Here is a 12,009-nt window from a genome sequence, read left to right on the forward strand (position 1 = left end):
CCCTTTAAAATTGCTTAGCCGAGGTCCTGGAACCCTAACCCGGCGTGATCTTGTGCAAAAAGCCGCTGCTGAGCTCCAGCTGGAAGTGTAAAAAGAACCGGGCTGGTTCAAAAAAAGAACCGGGCGACCCGTTAGAAGTGCTTAGCCGAGGTCCTGGAAGCCTAACCCGGCGTGATCTTGTGCAAAAAGCCGCTGCTGAGCTCCAGCTGGAAGTGGAAAAAGAACCGGGCTGGATCAAAAAAGAACCGGGCGACCCGTTAAAATTGCTTAGCCGAGGTCCTGGAAGCCTAACACGGCGTGATCTTGTGCAAAAAGCCGCTCCCGAGCTCCAGCTGGAAGTGTAAAAAGAACCAGGCTGGATAAAAAAAAGAACCGGGCTGGATAAAAAAAAAGAACCGGGCGGCCCGTTAAAATTGCTTAGCCGAGGTCCTGGAAGCCTAACCCGGCGTGATCTTGTGCAAAAAGCCGCTCCCGAGCTCCAGCTGGAAGTGTAAAAAGAACCGGGCTGGATAAAAAAAGAACCGGGCTGGATCAAAAAAGAACCGGGCGACCCGTTAAAATTGCTTAGCCGAGGTCCTGGAAGCCTAACACGGCGTGTTCTTGTGCAAAAAGCCGCTCCCAAGCTCCAGCTGGAAGTGTAAAAAGAACCGGGCTGGATAAAAAAAAGAACCGGGCTGGATCAAAAAAGAACCGGGCGACCCGTTAAAATTGCTTAGCCGAGGTCCTGGAAGCCTAACACGGCGTGATCTTGTGCAAAAAGCCGCTCCCGAGCTCCAGCTGGAAGTGTAAAAAGAACCGGGCTGGATAAAAAAAGAACCGGGCTGGATAAAAAAAAGAACCGGGCGACCCGTTAAAATTGCTTAGCCGAGGTCCTGGAAGCCTAACACGGCGTGTTCTTGTGCAAAAAGCCGCTCCCGAGCTCCAGCTGGAAGTGTAAAAAGAACCAGGCTGGATAAAAAAAAGAACCGGGCTGGATCAAAAAAGAACCGGGCGACCCGTTAAAATTGCTTAGCCGAGGTCCTGGAAGCCTAACACGGCGTGATCTTGTGCAAAAAGCCGCTCCCGAGCTCCAGCTGGAAGTGTAAAAAGAACCAGGCTGGATAAAAAAAAGAACCGGGCTGGTTCAAAAAAGAACCGGGCAACCCGTTAAAATTGCTTAGCCGAGGTCCTGGAAGCCTAACACGGCGTGTTCTTGTGCAAAAAGCCGCTCCCGAGCTCCAGCTGGAAGTGTAAAAAGAACCAGGCTGGATAAAAAAAAGAACCGGGCTGGATCAAAAAAGAACCGGGCGACCCGTTAAAATTGCTTAGCCGAGGTCCTGGAAGCCTAACACGGCGTGATCTTGTGCAAAAAGCCGCTCCCGAGCTCCAGCTGGAAGTGTAAAAAGAACCGGGCTGGATAAAAAAAGAACCGGGCTGGATAAAAAAAAAGAACCGGGCGACCCGTTAAAATTGCTTAGCCGAGGTCCTGGAAGCCTAACACGGCGTGATCTTGTGCAAAAAGCCGCTCCCGAGCTCCAGCTGGAAGTGTAAAAAGAACCAGGCTGGATAAAAAAAAGAACCGGGCTGGATCAAAAAAGAACCGGGCGACCCGTTAAAATTGCTTAGCCGAGGTCCTGGAAGCCTAACACGGCGTGTTCTTGTGCAAAAAGCCGCTCCCGAGCTCCAGCTGGAAGTGTAAAAAGAACCAGGCTGGATAAAAAAAAGAACCGGGCTGGATCAAAAAAGAACCGGGCGACCCGTTAAAATTGCTTAGCCGAGGTCCTGGAAGCCTAACACGGCGTGTTCTTGTGCAAAAAGCCGCTCCCGAGCTCCAGCTGGAAGTGTAAAAAGAACCAGGCTGGATAAAAAAAAGAACCGGGCTGGATCAAAAAAGAACCGGGCGACCCGTTAAAATTGCTTAGCTGAGGTCCTGGAAGCCTAACACGGCGTGATCTTGTGCAAAAAGCCGCTCCCGAGCTCCAGCTGGAAGTGTAAAAAGAACCGGGCTGGATAAAAAAAAGAACCGGGCTGGATAAAAAAAAAGAACCGGGCGGCCCGTTAAAATTGCTTAGCCGAGGTCCTGGAAGCCTAACCCGGCGTGATCTTGTGCAAAAAGCCGCTCCCGAGCTCCAGCTGGAAGTGTAAAAAGAACCGGGCTGGATAAAAAAAGAACCGGGCTGGATCAAAAAAGAACCGGGCGACCCGTTAAAATTGCTTAGCCGAGGTCCTGGAAGCCTAACACGGCGTGTTCTTGTGCAAAAAGCCGCTCCCAAGCTCCAGCTGGAAGTGTAAAAAGAACCGGGCTGGATAAAAAAAAGAACCGGGCTGGATCAAAAAAGAACCGGGCGACCCGTTAAAATTGCTTAGCCGAGGTCCTGGAAGCCTAACACGGCGTGATCTTGTGCAAAAAGCCGCTCCCGAGCTCCAGCTGGAAGTGTAAAAAGAACCGGGCTGGATAAAAAAAGAACCGGGCTGGATAAAAAAAAGAACCGGGCGACCCGTTAAAATTGCTTAGCCGAGGTCCTGGAAGCCTAACACGGCGTGTTCTTGTGCAAAAAGCCGCTCCCGAGCTCCAGCTGGAAGTGTAAAAAGAACCAGGCTGGATAAAAAAAAGAACCGGGCTGGATCAAAAAAGAACCGGGCGACCCGTTAAAATTGCTTAGCCGAGGTCCTGGAAGCCTAACACGGCGTGATCTTGTGCAAAAAGCCGCTCCCGAGCTCCAGCTGGAAGTGTAAAAAGAACCAGGCTGGATAAAAAAAAGAACCGGGCTGGTTCAAAAAAGAACCGGGCAACCCGTTAAAATTGCTTAGCCGAGGTCCTGGAAGCCTAACACGGCGTGTTCTTGTGCAAAAAGCCGCTCCCGAGCTCCAGCTGGAAGTGTAAAAAGAACCAGGCTGGATAAAAAAAAGAACCGGGCTGGATCAAAAAAGAACCGGGCGACCCGTTAAAATTGCTTAGCCGAGGTCCTGGAAGCCTAACACGGCGTGATCTTGTGCAAAAAGCCGCTCCCGAGCTCCAGCTGGAAGTGTAAAAAGAACCGGGCTGGATAAAAAAAGAACCGGGCTGGATAAAAAAAAAGAACCGGGCGACCCGTTAAAATTGCTTAGCCGAGGTCCTGGAAGCCTAACACGGCGTGATCTTGTGCAAAAAGCCGCTCCCGAGCTCCAGCTGGAAGTGTAAAAAGAACCAGGCTGGATAAAAAAAAGAACCGGGCTGGATCAAAAAAGAACCGGGCGACCCGTTAAAATTGCTTAGCCGAGGTCCTGGAAGCCTAACACGGCGTGTTCTTGTGCAAAAAGCCGCTCCCGAGCTCCAGCTGGAAGTGTAAAAAGAACCAGGCTGGATAAAAAAAAGAACCGGGCTGGATCAAAAAAGAACCGGGCGACCCGTTAAAATTGCTTAGCCGAGGTCCTGGAAGCCTAACACGGCGTGTTCTTGTGCAAAAAGCCGCTCCCGAGCTCCAGCTGGAAGTGTAAAAAGAACCAGGCTGGATAAAAAAAAGAACCGGGCTGGTTCAAAAAAGAACCGGGCAACCCGTTAAAATTGCTTAGCCGAGGTCCTGGAAGCCTAACACGGCGTGTTCTTGTGCAAAAAGCCGCTCCCGAGCTCCAGCTGGAAGTGTAAAAAGAACCAGGCTGGATAAAAAAAAGAACCGGGCTGGATCAAAAAAGAACCGGGCGACCCGTTAAAATTGCTTAGCCGAGGTCCTGGAAGCCTAACACGGCGTGATCTTGTGCAAAAAGCCGCTCCCGAGCTCCAGCTGGAAGTGTAAAAAGAACCGGGCTGGATAAAAAAAGAACCGGGCTGGATAAAAAAAAAGAACCGGGCGACCCGTTAAAATTGCTTAGCCGAGGTCCTGGAAGCCTAACACGGCGTGATCTTGTGCAAAAAGCCGCTCCCGAGCTCCAGCTGGAAGTGTAAAAAGAACCAGGCTGGATAAAAAAAAGAACCGGGCTGGATCAAAAAAGAACCGGGCGACCCGTTAAAATTGCTTAGCCGAGGTCCTGGAAGCCTAACACGGCGTGTTCTTGTGCAAAAAGCCGCTCCCGAGCTCCAGCTGGAAGTGTAAAAAGAACCAGGCTGGATAAAAAAAAGAACCGGGCTGGATCAAAAAAGAACCGGGCGACCCGTTAAAATTGCTTAGCCGAGGTCCTGGAAGCCTAACACGGCGTGTTCTTGTGCAAAAAGCCGCTCCCGAGCTCCAGCTGGAAGTGTAAAAAGAACCAGGCTGGATAAAAAAAAGAACCGGGCTGGATCAAAAAAGAACCGGGCGACCCGTTAAAATTGCTTAGCTGAGGTCCTGGAAGCCTAACACGGCGTGATCTTGTGCAAAAAGCCGCTCCCGAGCTCCAGCTGGAAGTGTAAAAAGAACCGGGCTGGATAAAAAAAAAGAACCGGGCTGGTTCAAAAAAGAACCGGGCAACCCGTTAAAATTGCTTAGCCGAGGTCCTGGAAGCCTAACCCGGCGTGATCTTGCCCGAAAGTCGGCCTCTATACTTCCATTTTAGGTACCAGGGGCTATTAGTGTACTTGGTCCCACTAGTCAGTGTACTCATCCAGTTACCCCCCGTTTTCCAAAACACCATCGGCACGTATAAGGGGGGGACTCTTGAGAGAGATGAGGTATATGGCAGCGCAACACCAATCCGCTCCGCGCTGGTTCCCATGTCGGCTACGGATGAATAAAACCAGCCTGTCCCCCCTGGAGCTCACGAGACACGGAATTTTTTCTAAGTGCCAACGGCTCTTCCGAGCAAACGTGTCCGCTCGGCGCTGGTTCCCGGGTCGAACCCGGAAGACGAAAAACGCCGCTCTCCGCCCGGAGCTCATGACAAACGAAAAATTTTCTAAGTGCCAACGGCACTAGCGAGCGAATGTGTCCGCTCGGCGCTGGTTCCCGGGTCGAACCCGGAAGACGAAAAACGCCGCTCTCCGCCCGGAGCTCATGACAAACGAAAAATTTTCTAAGTGCCAACGGCACTAGCGAGCGAATGTGTCCGCTCGGCGCTGGTTCCCGGGTCGAACCCGGAAGACGAAAAACGCCGCTCTCCGCCCGGAGCTCATGACAAACGAAAAATTTTCTAAGTGCCAACGGCACTAGCGAGCGAATGTGTCCGCTCGGCGCTGGTTCCCGGGTCGAACCCGGAAGACGAAAAACGCCGCTCTCCGCCCGGAGCTCATGACAAACGAAAAATTTTCTAAGTGCCAACGGCACTAGCGAGCGAATGTGTCCGCTCGGCGCTGGTTCCCGGGTCGAACCCGGAAGACGAAAAACGCCGCTCTCCGCCCGGAGCTCATGACAAACGAAAAATTTTCTAAGTGCCAACGGCACTAGCGAGCGAATGTGTCCGCTCGGCGCTGGTTCCCGGGTCGAACCCGGAAGACGAAAAACGCCGCTCTCCGCCCGGAGCTCATGACAAACGAAAAATTTTCTAAGTGCCAACGGCACTAGCGAGCGAATGTGTCCGCTCGGCGCTGGTTCCCGGGTCGAACCCGGAAGACAAAAAACGCCGGTCTCCGCCCGGAGCTCATGACAAACGAAAAATTTTCTAAGTGCCAACGGCACTAGCGAGCGAATGTGTCCGCTCGGCGCTGGTTCCCGGGTCGAACCCGGAAGACGAAAAACGCCGCTCTCCGCCCGGAGCTCATGACAAACGAAAAATTTTCTAAGTGCCAACGGCACTAGCGAGCGAATGTGTCCGCTCGGCGCTGGTTCCCGGGTCGAACCCGGAAGACGAAAAACGCCGGTCTCCGCCCGGAGCTCATGACAAACGAAAAATTTTCTAAGTGCCAACGGCACTAGCGAGCGAATGTGTCCGCTCGGCGCTGGTTCCCGGGTCGAACCCGGAAGACGAAAAACGCCGGTCTCCGCCCGGAGCTCATGACAAACGAAAAATTTTCTAAGTGCCAACGGCACTAGCGAGCGAATGTGTCCGCTCGGCGCTGGTTCCCGGGTCGAACCCGGAAGACGAAAAACGCCGGTCTCCGCCCGGAGCTCATGACAAACGAAAAATTTTCTAAGTGCCAACGGCACTAGCGAGCGAATGTGTCCGCTCGGCGCTGGTTCCCGGGTCGGACCCGGAAGACGAAAAACGCCGGTCTCCGCCCGGAGCTCATGACAAACGAAAAATTTTCTAAGTGCCAACGGCACTAGCGAGCGAATGTGTCCGCTCGGCGCTGGTTCCCGGGTCGGACCCGGAAGACGAAAAACGCCGGTCCTCGCCTGGAGGTCCCAGCAAAATCGGCGAAAAAACGACTAAGTGTCAACTTTCGAAAAAACGGCTAAGTGTCGACTTTCGAAAAAACGGCTAAGTGTCAACTTTCGAAAAAACGGCTAAGTGTCAACTTTCGAAAAAACGACTAAGTGCCCACGGCTCTGCGGGGCTTGTGAGTCCGCCCCGCGCCGGTTCGGCGGTCGGCCTCAAAAAGCAAAAAATCAGCCTCTCTCCCTGGAGCTCACCAAAAATTTGTCGAAATTTTTCTAAGTTCTCCTCGAGGTACCAGGGGGTGAGGTACCCGGGCTAAGGTGCAGTACCTTTTTTGGTCTTCAGGTGCGCCAGAGTACAATGAAATGGTCCCAGTAGTCAGTGTACTCATCGACTTTCCCCCCGTTTTCCAAAGCACCTCGTTTACGAGTATGGAGGAGATGGTGCTGGTCTCCCCACGGCGTCGGACACGCCGTCCTCGACAGCACAAGGTCGGATAGAAGACCTGGAAAGCGCCGTGGCACGCGCTGGAGGTGGGCACTTTGGCGAAAAAACGACTAAGTGTCAACTTTCGAAAAAACGACTAAGTGTCAACTTTCGAAAAAACGGCTAAGTGTCAACTTTCGAAAAAACGACTAAGTGTCACCTCTCTGAAAAAATGGCAAAGTGTCGCCTCTCTGAAAATTTTCTAAGTGCCCACGGCTCTGCGGGCTCGTGCATCCGAGCCGCGCCGGTTCTGCAACCGGCCTAGAATGACGAAAAATAACGGTCTCCTCCTGGAGCTCACAGCCAATTGTGGCGAAAAAGTGGCAAAGTGCCCACGGCTCTGCGGGCTCGTGCATCCGACCCGCGCCGGTTCTGCAGCCGGCCTAGAATGACGAAAAATAACGGTCTCCTCCTGGAGCTCACAGCCAACTTGGCAAAAAGTTTCTAAGTGCCCACGGCCCTGCCGAGCTTTGGCGTCCGCCCAGCGCCGGTTCCGCAGTCGGCCTCCAATGACGAAAAATAACGGTCTCCTCCTGGAGCTCACAGCCAACTTGGCAAAAAGTTTCTAAGTGCCCACGGCCCTGCCGAGCTTTGGCGTCCGCCCAGCGCCGGTTCCGCAGTCGGCCTCGAATGACGAAAAATAACGGTCTCCTCCTGGAGCTCACAGCCAACTTGGCAAAAAGTTTCTAAGTGCCCACGGCCCTGCCGAGCTTTGGCGTCCGCCCAGCGCCGGTTCCGCAGTCGGCCTCGAATGACGAAAAATAACGGTCTCCTCCTGGAGCTCACAGCCAACTTGGCAAAAAGTTTCTAAGTGCCCACGGCCCTGCCGAGCTTTGGCGTCCGCCCAGCGCCGGTTCCGCAGTCGGCCTCGAATGACGAAAAATAACGGTCTCCTCCTGGAGCTCACAGCCAACTTGGCAAAAAGTTTCTAAGTGCCCACGGCCCTGCCGAGCTTTGGCGTCCGCCCAGCGCCGGTTCCGCAGTCGGCCTCGAATGACGAAAAATAACGGTCTCCTCCTGGAGCTCACAGCCAACTTGGCAAAAAGTTTCTAAGTGCCCACGGCCCTGCCGAGCTTTGGCGTCCGCCCAGCGCCGGTTCCGCAGTCGGCCTCGAATGACGAAAAATAACGGTCTCCTCCTGGAGCTCACAGCCAACTTGGCAAAAAGTTTCTAAGTGCCCACGGCCCTGCCGAGCTTTGGCGTCCGCCCAGCGCCGGTTCCGCAGTCGGCCTCGAATGACGAAAAATAACGGTCTCCTCCTGGAGCTCACAGCCAACTTGGCAAAAAGTTTCTAAGTGCCCACGGCCCTGCCGAGCTTTGGCGTCCGCCCAGCGCCGGTTCCGCAGTCGGCCTCGAATGACGAAAAATAACGGTCTCCTCCTGGAGCTCACAGCCAACTTGGCAAAAAGTTTCTAAGTGCCCACGGCCCTGCCGAGCTTTGGCGTCCGCCCAGCGCCGGTTCCGCAGTCGGCCTCGAATGACGAAAAATAACGGTCTCCTCCTGGAGCTCACAGCCAACTTGGCAAAAAGTTTCTAAGTGCCCACGGCCCTGCCGAGCTTTGGCGTCCGCCCAGCGCCGGTTCCGCAGTCGGCCTCGAATGACGAAAAATAACGGTCTCCTCCTGGAGCTCACAGCCAACTTGGCAAAAAGTTTCTAAGTGCCCACGGCCCTGCCGAGCTTTGGCGTCCGCCCAGCGCCGGTTCCGCAGTCGGCCTCGAATGACGAAAAATAACGGTCTCCTCCTGGAGCTCACAGCCAACTTGGCAAAAAGTTTCTAAGTGCCCACGGCCCTGCCGAGCTTTGGCGTCCGCCCAGCGCCGGTTCCGCAGTCGGCCTCGAATGACGAAAAATAACGGTCTCCTCCTGGAGCTCACAGCCAACTTGGCAAAAAGTTTCTAAGTGTCACATCTCTGAAAAAACGGCTAAGTGTCGACTTTCGAAAAAACGGCAAAGTGTCACATCTCTGAAAAAACGGCTAAGTGTCGACTTTCGAAAAAACGGCTAAGTGTCAACTTTCGAAAAAACGGCTAAGTGTCGCCTCTCTGAAAAAACGGCAAAGTGTCAACTTTCGAAAAAACGACAGAGTGTCGCCTCTCTGAAAAAACGACTAAGTGTCGACTCTGAGAAAATGGCAAAGTGCCCACGGCTCTGCGGGCTCGTGCATCCGACCCGCGCCGGTTCCCCAGCCGGCCTGAAATAAGGCAAAACCAGCCTCTCCGCCTGGAGCTCAGAGCCAACTTGGCGAATATTTTCTAAGTGCCCACGGCTCTGCGTGGCTACGGCGTCTGCCCAGCGCCGGTTCCTGGGTCGAACCCCGAGGACGAGGAATGCCGGTCTCCGCCTGGAGGTCCCAGCTTAATCGGCGAAAATTTTCTAAGTGCCCACGGCTCTGCCGGGCTCGTGCATCCGACCCGCGCCGGTTCCCCAGCCGGCCTGAAATAAGGCAAAACCAGGCTCTCCCCCTGGAGCTCAGAGCCAATTGTGGCGAAAAAACGACTAAGTGTCAACTTTCGAAAAAACGACTAAGTGTCAACTTTCCAAAAAAACGGCTAAGTGTCGACTTTCGAAAAAACGGCTAAGTGTCAACTTTCGAAAAAACGACTAAGTGTCGCCTCTGAAAAAACGACTAAGTGTCGCCTCTCTGAAAAAACGACTAAGTGCCCACGGCTCTGCGGGGCTTGTGAGTCCGCCCCGCGCCGGTTCGGCGGTCGGCCTCAAAAAGCGAAAAATCAGCCTCTCTCCCTGGAGCTCACCAAAAATTTGTCGAAATTTTTCTAAGTTCTCCTCGAGGTACCAGGGGGTGAGGTACCCGGGCTAAGGTGCAGTACCTTTTTTGGTCTTCAGGTGCGCCAGAGTACAATGAAATGGTCCCAGTAGTCAGTGTACTCATCGACTTTCCCCCCGTTTTCCAAAGCACCCCGTTTACGAGTATGGAGGAGATGGTGCTGGTCTCCCCACGGCGTCGGACACGCCGTCCTCGACAGCACAAGGTCGGATAGAAGACCTGAAAAGCGCCGTGGCACGCGCTGGAGGTGTCACTGTGGCGAAAAAGTGACTAAGTGTCAACTTTCGAAAAAACGGCTAAGTGTCAACTTTCGAAAAAACGGCTAAGTGTCAACTTTCGAAAAAACGGCTAAGTGTCAACTTTCGAAAAAACGACTAAGTGTCGCCTCTCTGAAAAAACGGCAAAGTGTCAACTTTCGAAAAAACGACTAAGTGTCAACTTTCGAAAAAACGACTAAGTGTCACCTCTCTGAAAAAATGGCAAAGTGTCAACTGCGAATGTGGTGGTGCATGGAAGGAAGTGGAGGACGGCCGCCTCCTTAAACACAGGCCGAAGAGGAGCGTCAGGGCCGGCTCCTTAAACACGGACCGAGTGTCGCCCTTAACACAGACCAAGCGGAGGACGGCCGCCTCCCTAAATACAGGCCGAACCGGAGCGCGAGGGCCGCTCCTTAAACACGGACCGAGTGTCGCCCTTAACACAGACCAAGGGGAGGACGGCCGCCTCCTTAAACACAGGCCGGAGAGGAGCGTCAGGGCCAGGCTCCTCAAACATGGACCGAGTGTCGCCCTTAACACAGACCAAGGGGAGGACGGCCGCCTCCTTAAACACAGGCCGGAGAGGAGCGTCAGGGCCAGGCTCCTCAAACATGGACCGAGTGTCGCCCTTAACACAGACCAAGGGGAGGACGGCCGCCTCCTTAAACACAGGCCGGAGAGGAGCGTCAGGGCCAGGCTCCTCAAACATGGACCGAGTGTCGCCCTTAACACGGACCAAGGGGAGGACGGCCGCCTCCTTAAACACAGGCCGGAGAGGAGCGTCAGGGCCAGGCTCCTCAAACATGGACCGAGTGTCGCCCTTAACACGGACCAAGGGGAGGACGGCCGCCTCCTTAAACACAGGCCGGAGAGGAGCGTCAGGGCCAGGCTCCTCAAACATGGACAGAGTGTCGCCCTTAACACAGACCAAGCGGAGGACGGCCGCCTCCCTAAATACAGGCCGAACCGGAGCGCGAGTGTCGCTCCTTAAACACGGACCGAGTGGAGGACGGCCGCCTCCTTAAACACAGGCCGAACAAAATGACACAAAGTGTCAACTGCGAATGTTGTCCATCCAAGGAAGGAGCGTGATGCCCGGCCGGCTCCTTAAACACAGGCCGAGAGTCGCCCCGGACGGTCCGCCTCGCGGCGCCCGTCTGCTCGGATAAAATGACACAAAGTGTCAACTACGAATGTTGTCCATCCAAGGAGGGAGCGTGATGCCCGGCCGGCTCCGAAAACACAGGCCGAGAGTCGCCCCGGACGGTCCGCCTCGCGGCGCCCGTCTGCTCGGATAAAATGACACAAAGTGTCAACTGCGAATGTTGTCCATCCAAGGAAGGAGCGTGATGCCCGGCCGGCTCCTTAAACACAGGCCGAGAGTCGCCCCGGACGGTCCGCCTCGCGGCGCCCGTCTGCTCGGATAAAATGACACAAAGTGTCAACTACGAATGTTGTCCATCCAAGGAGGGAGCGTGATGCCCGGCCGGCTCCGAAAACACAGGCCGAGAGTCGCCCCGGACGGTCCGCCTCGCGGCGCCCGTCTGCTCGGATAAAATGACACAAAGTGTCAACTGCGAATGTTGTCCATCCAAGGAAGGAGCGTGATGCCCGGCCGGCTCCTTAAACACAGGCCGAGAGTCGCCCCGGACGGTCCGCCTCGCGGCGCCCGCCCGCTCGGATAAAATGACACAAAGTGTCAACTACGAATGTTGTCCATCCAAGGAAGGAGCGTGATGCCCGGCCGGCTCCTTAAACACAGGCCGAGAGTCGCCCCGGACGGTCGCCTCGCGGCGCCCGTCTGCTCGGATAAAATGACACAAAGTGTCAACTACGAATGTTGTCCATCCAAGGAGGGAGCGTGATGCCCGGCCGGCTCCTTAAACACAGGCCGAGAGTCGCCCCGGACGGTCCGCCTCGCGGCGCCCGTCTGCTCGGATAAAATGACACAAAGTGTCAACTGCGAATGTTGTCCATCCAAGGAAGGAGCGTGATGCCCGGCCGGCTCCTTAAACACAGGCCGAGAGTCGCCCCGGACGGTCCGCCTCGCGGCGCCCGCCCGCTCGGATAAAATGACACAAAGTGTCAACTACGAATGTTGTCCATCCAAGGAAGGAGCGTGATGCCCGGCCGGCTCCGAAAACACAGGCCGAGAGTCGCCCCGGACGGTCGCCTCGCGGCGCCCGTCTGCTCGGATAAAATGACACAAAGTGTCAACTACGAATGTTGTCCATCCAAGGAGGGAGCGTGATGCCCGGCCGGCTCCGAAAACACAGGCCGAGAGTCGCCCCGGA

This window comes from Syngnathus leptorhynchus, unplaced genomic scaffold (genome assembly GCF_054491065.1).
Source record: "Syngnathus leptorhynchus isolate UIUO unplaced genomic scaffold, UIUO_Slep HiC_scaffold_387, whole genome shotgun sequence".
NCBI classification, from domain to species: Eukaryota; Metazoa; Chordata; class Actinopteri; order Syngnathiformes; family Syngnathidae; genus Syngnathus; species Syngnathus leptorhynchus.